Genomic DNA, 7,808 nt, shown 5'->3' on the forward strand with positions numbered 1-7,808 from the left:
TACAACAAGCAGATGGTTCCACGAGATTTAAACCCAAGCACACTTGAATTGCCTTAAGGGCCATTGAAATAAATAGTTCTTAGCTCCAAATATAAACCTTATAAACTAAGTTTAATGGGTGTCATCCGGAAAAGTTAAATGTCCTTGTCAATGGAACTTCACCATGCTTCACTGTCTACTTCAGATATATTTTTATAGATTGGGTAGAAAGGTCCTTCACTTTGCCAGGATTTCACCCAACAGAAATAATTGAAAGGAACTTTTTTTAAAAAAAAGTCTGTCTCAGAGACATCTGATCTGTTGGTGGGTTTCCTTTTAATGAATAGGAATGCAAAATTCATGAAATATCTGGTTCTTAGCCTCAACTATTAGTATTTTGTAGGGCTGTGCACCAGATTCAGTTATAACCTGAGTCAAATCAAGTCTATTGGAAGAACTCAGATGTTTGATAAGGTAAGGTGGGGAAGTGGGGAAGAGGGACAGCATTCATGCTTTTTTCTTCCACACGTCACAAGTAATTAACAATGCCAATTTATTGAGGAATCAACACGTCTGTTAAAAGGAATGCCAAGCTATCCTTAAAACCTTTGTATTCCTAGAACTGCTTTGAAGAACTTCATATCTATTGTCTCTGTACTTAATGCTTTTTTGCTCATTATGCAGAAGTTATAAAAAAAGAAGAAGGAAAACAACCTTAAGGGAAGAGATAAGAGAAACTAAGGCAGAAAGACACATTATTTGCAAAGGAAGAAAGAACAACTTCTGCAGCAGAGATGAAGCAAAGATTAAAATGGATGAAACAGCAAATACAAAATAAATAATAGTTATAGACTTAATAGAAAGCCCTATGTAAGCTTCATTGAAAAAGCTACAGTGACAATTGGCTCACATTTGTTTGAGTCAAACCATGTGGATTCATCTGTATATCTTTAAAGCATTTTTAAGTTTTCTGTTCAAACTTTTCATGCCTTATTTTTAAGGGTAGGGTTTTCCTTCCATTCTTTTCCCTGATTCTGGGTAATCAAATGCATCATGACTTAGAGCACAGGACCGAACACATGAAAATGAGACACATAGCTGAGTGATTTAAGGAAGCATAAAAGGGATAACAGCAGGGGCAAGAAGGGTTTATAGTGGAGGGAGGGCAGACTTGGCCCAATGATTTATAGTTGCCAATCCCTCCTGTACACCTTCCCAGTAGCAACAACGCTCTCACCATGTCCCCTGTTTTGATTAACAATCCAGGAGATGTACATTTGCAGTCTTCTAAGGATGTGGGCAGATGGTATACCTCTCAGACAGAGTCCATTTTAATTTCTCCCTACCCAGCACTGAGATTGGAAGATTTTCTTCTCTGCATAACAAATTGCCCAAATTCAATCATGAGCCACTATGAAGAAATGGCTTGCCCCACAGTTGTTAGCCTCCACCCAGGGAGATTAAATGTGGTCTTTACCTGGCGTCCATATCAAGTACACCAGTCATTCACCTTCAAGAAACAGACGATAATGTTCTCTGCCTGCTCGGTACATTCTGTCCAGGCACCAGCAATGATGCCATTGTACATGTTAAGTTACGAAATGTCATTTTCTCTTCCTTGTCTGAGGATAATATGCACTTATATATTATACAGTACAACGCAGCACATTTTCAATGTCGTTCCCCTCCCCCGCCTCTTCTCCAATAGCAAAAGAGAGGGCAGGAAATGCTTTTCCCTGCCTTAAGCAGGAACGAATTGAGCTATGCATGTAATCTCACTGACTCTTCAGACTGGCCTTAAATGTGCTCCTAAAATAATCTCATTAGCGGTAGCTTTCAGACCGATTGATTCTGTGCAGAAGTAGGTGTAATCCTGTTTCTGACTCCGAGAGGCTCCATATCTGAGCAAGTCTGTATTCGTGACGGTGACGCTTGAGACATGCATTGGTAAATTTAAGTGGCAGGCAGCCGGAGAGGAATCGTGCTGACGGATTCTTGGAGTCAGTGGCAGTCCTGCATGCTATTAATTGACACAGCAGTAAACTAAAATAATAATACAAGAAATAAGCATTAGGCCTCGTGTGCAGCTCATAGAGATACAGGGTTATTGCATTAGTAGCAGCCAGAGAATCCTACACAGATTCACTGGCACAAACATAGGGGGAGCTGGACATAGATATTGATTTTCAGTCGTGGTTTTTATGGGGCTTTTCTTTCATCCCAATTTCCTGTGTGGTGGTCTTTGCTGCTGTCTTCAAATTATTCCTTTATTTCTTGATTCCATACACTTCTGAAAATGCTCAGTTTGGTTTGTGGCAGATTTCTCTTTCTTCCTTAAAAAGCACAGCTTGAGGGGGGCGGGCAAGCTTGCAGATTTTGTAATCAAAAGGGGAGCAAACAAAGTCCTTTTTTTCTTTAAAAATGTTTAGGGGTACTCTCATTTTGACTCAAGAAAATCACCATTTTTATAGTTCAGATTGTGAAAAATAAATACAGAAAATGGGGAAAAATACAAAGATTCACAAAATGTTTAGGGGTATGCGTACCCCTGCATACCCCCAGAAAAAAAGCACTGCACATAGACATACACTTCCTATTTCAGAAACTCCACAGAACCCTCCCATTGAATTGAATGGGGCTCACTCCCACCTAAATAGGGACAGTACTGCAGCTAAAAAACCTCATTATTAATTTTTTTTTTTTTAAAAATGAAATATGGCACAAGACCTGGAAATTCAATCAGGATAGATGTGCAATTTTCTCTATTTTACCTCCTTCAGATTCTTGTACCCAACAGCCATTTGGAGGTCCCATCACAAGTTGGGAAGAGACCACTGTCTCATGGAGGAGGTGTGGAATAGCAGCAAAATGTCCCCACCAGCTGGTTTCATTATTTACTGCCAGTCCTACTGCTGCTGGCACCTGCATCCACTGCTTCCTCTCTGTTCCTTGTTCTTGAGGATGGCCAAAGTGGTCCTTCCTGAGAGTGAGGCATTTCAGAAACAGTGATCAGGGGAGTGTTTGTGTTGCCATGGTTTGCCATGATGGAGAAAGTCTTTGTAAACTTTAACTTTTAAATGTAAAGTTATTTTAAAGTAACAGAAAGCAACAGAAAGTTCCATAGAGTGAAGGATGAAATGGAGGGAAGAAGTGACAAAAAAAAAAGTAAGAAGGAATGGGGGTATCAGGGGTAAGGATAATGATGCCACTGCAAAACAAGGGTGGGGAAAAGTGACAGAAGGAAAAAGGCAAGTGGGTCATTGCTTGCCTCAGGTAGCACAAACTCTTGTGCTGGCTCTGTGTGGGGATGATATGTATACATGCCCATTTCTTGTGGGAAAATAGGCAGTATGCAAGTAAACAGTTCAGCTAATGCAATGAGTTTTAGCTGCCCAGTGGAAATTCCTCTGTCTCTCCTCTCCACATGCAATCCCTAAATCTGTTCCAGGGGTTCCCCCAACCCTTCAGAGCAGATTTACAGAGGGCACTTGGGGAGACAAGAGGGCAGAGGTGTTCTATTATGCAGCTTAAACGCCTTGTGCTAGCGAAACTAGTTTGCCGCCCTGTGTCTACTAAAATTATCAAGATTCCCAAAGGCTGTTAGCTTTGCTATAATTGTGCATCGCTTCTAATAGCAATAATTTTTTGCTCGTGAAAATTAGAGCAAACTTAGGTTGTCTGATTTTTTTTCTTACTTTTGGCAAATAATTTGCCTTTAATTGACAATATCAAAGCACATATGCTATCATCATAGAAAATGATCAAGATATTTGCAGCTCAAGTATCTATTATTTTTCTAGTGAAATTGCTGTTTTTTATTTTTTCTTGAGCTGGTAGTTATGAGTATCTATGATAGCATGAAGTGCCCTGCTGGCTGGAATATAAATCTAGATTATAGCCATACCAGCATCTTGCCTTTAAGGGGTATCATGATAATGTCCACTGGCTTTTTATGTATTTATCCAGGAGATTGCAGAATGGCCTTATGCTAACCTTACAACAAATGGTCACCTTCAATATAGCTGAGAATTAATTCAAGTAAGAGAGAGAGAGAGTGTACCTGCTCCAGAGTACATATAATTCAGTTAATTAATATGGGTGTGGGTAGGTGTTAAACACACATTTGGTTTAACCTGCAATTGATAATTTGTTTCTAGATCTTGTCTTTTTCTGAACACAATACTAAACTGCCGTACTATCAGGACCCTGCAAGGCCAGGTCACTTTCACATGTGCTCACTTGTTAGTCCGTGCCATCCACTTTCTCCATTAGTCTGTGATCTCCTTTTGTTTTAAATTTAGCATTAAAACTGCCTGTTAGATATGTAATTAAATATGCATTTTAAAATGCATTTGCTCTTAAAATATGCATTTCTAAATCCATTTTAATATACTTTCTGAGCTGAAAACTGGGTCAAAACAGGAAGTACCTGTGGGATTGGGTGTGGGAATGTATGAATATTTTTAAGGATTGTATGAAATGTATGTTTGTTTGTTTGTATATTTGTAATATGTATGTATTAATGATGAATTTTATATATATATATATATATATATATATATATATATATATATATATATATATATGAAAACTGGGTCAAAACATCCACGAGTGTGCAGAAACCAGTGGGGAATCAAATTCCAATCAGCCTATTTGTCTAGGAGGTGTGGATCGGGTCATTTCATATTGGAATTCACCAGTATCAAATTCCACTCCACTGCTAAACATGAGGTTAGGAGGAACAGCTGGAGCCCCTGCCCTTGAGCATCTGCTGCATGAGGTGGCCAAATCTCTCTGCCTAACATTAGGGTTGGCCCTGAATTCCACTATGCCCATTTTTTGTCGGTTTCCAATTTGTGCTGTGCTAGCAACATTGCTTTACAAAGCAATGTTGGAGACTTATTTATTTTATTTAACATACGGTAAATTCAGCTTAATTGACGGAAAACCTCTCAGCAGTTTACAAGCCAATATTAATTTTAAAAATACCAATAAAAAACAAACATGACACATAAGTTGATAACTTGGTTTAAGAAAGTCAAAAATATAAATAAAATCAGCAATTTTGGAAGAGTCATAGGTAATGAAATTATGTGTTAAAACTGCATGCCTGCGTAGGTTTGTCAAAACAAAATAAGTATAAAGGTAAAGGTACCCCTGACCGTTAGGTCCAGTTATGGATGACTCTGGGGTTGCGCGCTTATCTCGCTCTATAGGCTGAGGGAGCCAGCGTTTGTCCACAGACAGCATCCGGATCATGTGACCAGCATGACTGAGCCACTTCTGGTGAACTAGAGCAGTGCATGGAAACTCTGTTTACCTTCCAGCCAGAGTGGTACCTATTTATCTAATTGCACTTGACGTGCTTGCAAACTACTATGTTGGCAGGAGCTGGGACTGAACAACGGGAGCTCACCCTGTCGCGGGGATTCAAACCAACAACCTTCTGATTGGCAAGCCCTAAGCTCTGGAGAGAGAGAGAGAGAGAGAGGACCTCATTCAGCCTCTGGTCCTGAGGTTCTCCATCACTGCTCTACAGATTTTCAGGTAGGGTATCTCTCAGCCCTACCTGGAATGCTGAGGATTGAACCTGGGACCTTTTACATGCTGCAAAGCCACAAGCATTCCTTAAAAGATATAGATAGGTAAATATACAGTAGGACCTGGACTTAATGGTCTTGTACAGTACCCCTTTTAGGTGTAATGTTCACTACACTGTACAGCCCTGTTTAGGGAAGCTTTTAATGTTTGATGTATCACAGTATTTTAATATTCTTTTGGAAGCCGCCCAGAGTGGCTGGGGAAACCCAGCCAGATGGGCGGGGTATAAATAATAAATTATTATTATTATTATTATTATTATTATTATTATTATTATTACACCCAGTCCATACCCAAATACAAAGCAAGGTACCAATTATGGCTTCCTATTTATGGAGACCTTTAACAGACACCACAGCAGGTTCTGGTGGGCACACTGGCACTCATGGGTAACATGTTGGCACCCGTGACTTACTTCTAAGCATGAAAAGCCTACACTGCTATGGTTTGGGGGTGGGATCTTCCTTCTCATTATGAATTAGGCCCTGGACTTCTGTCTCAAATTCCTGACCTGGTGGTAGCACTGCCTAAAGTTCACCTGACAGACGGGGGACCAGTAGGTTGTGTCTGGATTACAATAACATACGTTGGAATTGGGAGAGAAAGCTTTCCATTTTGATTCCACAGATCATCCATTCCTATTCCTGCAGTACTTAATAATTTTACACCTTTCAAGAACAGGACTGTTTTGTAAATCAAACTTACAGCTTTGATTTGCATTCGTACGCACTCTGTTCAGTGAAGTTTCTGTTGTTATAAAATGCTGAATATTTTTGTTTCCCATAGACATATTTTGTTTACCCTTCTCTGATTCCCAATTTCCCTTTACTTACTATAACCACTCAGATATATATTTCAACAAACATGAATAAAAGATCCATATTTCTTCACAGGTTTTTCTCCTCCTTTTTCTAAAGAAGAGAACAAAAATATGTTTTATTTCTTCCTTCAAGGCTAGGAAAAGTCTTGCATGTTCATTGATTTGCAAGGTGAGAGAAATCAGCCCCTTGCATAGAAGAGTTAAGAAGACTCTTACCAGAAGCATGTGCTGTTCTTAGGCAGTAATAGATATAATATTGCTTGTAGTCAGTGTGACAGGAGATGTAGAGAAGAGGGTAAGGAAGAAAAGGAAGTAGACATTGTGGGACAATTATGCAATCAGAATAGCTTCAACTGTGAAGAAGGCTGAAGAGGTGGTGTAAATACACTTACATCATGTTTTTGTAGTTATGTAATACAGTGGGGTGAATGCAGTGTTAAGCAAAGGGCAGTACCTCTGGTGGGGGACACACATCATGCTCCTTCTGGGGTAGTTCATCCACCTTTGGTCCCCACTCTGCACTAAGCCCTCACCCGTGGCTCCGAGAAGCTGTCAGCATGTGAAAGTGGTCACATCCTGGGAAACAGCCTTGACTGGCCAGCTAAACCACATGAGGGTAGCCAATGGGTCTTAAACGCTCGATGAGTTAGGGATTTGTTACCCCCTGCATGCTAAAACAGGTTCCAGCGGCTCAAGTGGACAAGACCAGTAGTGGGTCCAACGATCAAGAAAACAGTTTCTGCACATGCTGTAGAGGGAAATAAGGGGCAAATGGGGCTCGTCACCCTGGGAAGGTGGCCCATCTAGGAGTTAAACCTCTGCTGATTTGCAGCTATACTCATTCATGAGAAAGGCTTCAGGAGCAAGCCCGGAGGACTAATCTCTATCCGCTATGCCACTGTACAGAATGGAAGATGGTAGGATCCCTAAGGATGTACTTGACACAAAGCTGGCTTCAGGCACCAGGCTTGTTGGCAGACCAACTCTGTGTTGTAAAGATGTCTGCAAATGTGACCTGAAGGCTGGCAACATTCACCCTGCCATGTGGGAATCTCTTGTGGACAATCTCAGCACCTGGACACAATCAATCAGGTTGTGTATCCACAGCAGTGACCAGAGGAGAAATGACTGTTGGGAGAAGAGCAGAGAGAATAAATGCCATTTAATAGCAAAACCGGACGCCTCAGCTGCAATAAAACATGTTTCTATCATATTGTTCTCTACAGCGAGAGCAGGCATTGTAACTCTCCAATGGTTGAACTTTACCCCCAGTGGCACACAGTTCCACTGTCTCTTGAGACAGATGGAGGCTAACAAATACAGTGTTAAGTACTTAATTCGCTCCGGAGGTCTGTTCTTAACCTGAAACTGTTCTTAACCTGAAGCACCACTTTAGCTAATGGGGCCT

The sequence above is a fragment of the Podarcis tiliguerta genome (assembly GCF_965153285.1).
Source record: "Podarcis tiliguerta genome assembly, chromosome: 5".
Classification (NCBI taxonomy): Eukaryota; Metazoa; Chordata; class Lepidosauria; order Squamata; family Lacertidae; genus Podarcis; species Podarcis tiliguerta.